We start from the raw sequence: 1,668 nt of genomic DNA, 5'->3' as shown, positions 1-1,668 counted from the left end.
ACACACACCCACACACACACACACACACACACACACATACTCACACCCACACCCACACACACACATACTCACACCCTCACCCACACACACACGCATACGCGCGTGCGCACACACACACAAACACACACACACAAACACACACACACATACTCACACCCACACCCACACACACACGCATACGCGCGTGCGCACACACACACACACACACACACACACACACACACACATTTTTAACATTAATATCTTGAATTGGAAGTGTTTGATAGGAGCAGCATGATTAAATTCATGTGACATTAGAAGCTGTGGCCGGCATCAAACCTGAGAGGAAGTTAACCAAAAACACTTGATGCCATAAAATATATGACATATATTTGTAATGCAGATATACATCAAATCTAAAACTGAAAAACATAAAGTTAATTTACATCATGTACAGATAAACGAATCAATTTAAAGATGTCCCAAATTATTAAGAATGGATCAGCCAGATTTGTACTGTCTTAAATTGCAATAATTGCAGAGAGAAAAAGTGATGAATGAAATATCTTCAATTGTGGTTAAATGATGTACTGGTGGATTTTATGTTAGTTAAAGGATGTGCTTATGAAACATTCTAATAGATATAGTGCTACTAAGGCCTAGTATTGACGTTGTGGAGTTTTAGTGTACTGTGTTCATATAATATAATTATAGAGATTCTTGCTAATGTTGTTTTTTTTTTTGGTGTTATTCTGCTTTTATAAAAAAAACCACACATTATAAATGGTTACTTGCTGTTTTGTGGTGTATGTTGCTGTGATTTGTACTTTGTATTTTCATACTGATTTTTTGTTATGCAAAAGATTTTTTTTTTACTGTACTGTGTTCTTAAAACATTAGAATTTTGATCATGTGCCCCAAATGACCAAATATTGTCACTAAAATTGGTTTTCGGTCAGTCTTATCTTTAGTATTTAATCTTTACATTTAAATAGACAGTACTTCTCTCCAGAATTAAATGTCAGGATGAATACTATGAACTGCTATGGTTTTAGACCAATCCATAATAATAATGACAGCATTTCTGTACCATATTTCTAAACAATGCATTTTATCAATTCTTTTCCAAAATATATTCCAAGTTATTTATAATGCATGAACATTCCAAATATGCTATATGATTTCCAACCTATAGAGGGAGACACAAGGGCAGTTCATTCAGGCATAGAATTACATTAGGCCTGTTACAGACAATTGAGGCAGTTAGATATTCCATAATACTGTAGCTGCACATTCATCAACAATTTTATTATTTTACTGTGCATGTCTACACCTTCCAAGGCTCACTGGGCAGTTAAACATTTACTCCAATATTTAACTGTGGAGTTCTGGTACCCACGTGATGCCTCACATTCTTGTTCTTAGCTGACAGGAGTTGAAACCCATGTGTTCTTCTGCTGTTGTAGCTCGTCCACCATAAGATTTGATGTGTCGTGCTTTCTAAGAGGTTTTACCGCTTACCTTGGTTGTAAAAGGAGATTAATTAATTTACCTTAGCCTTCCTGTCAGCTCAAACCAACCTGACCATTCTCATCTGATAACTCTACCCAACAATCTAATCCACCCACAAACCTGCTGCTACTCAAATTTTATTTATTTATTTTTTGCACCATTTTGTGTATTTGAGAC

Source organism: Tachysurus vachellii, chromosome 3 (genome assembly GCF_030014155.1).
Source record: "Tachysurus vachellii isolate PV-2020 chromosome 3, HZAU_Pvac_v1, whole genome shotgun sequence".
Taxonomy (NCBI): domain Eukaryota; kingdom Metazoa; phylum Chordata; class Actinopteri; order Siluriformes; family Bagridae; genus Tachysurus; species Tachysurus vachellii.
Note: the sequence above shows the minus strand (reverse complement) of the source record.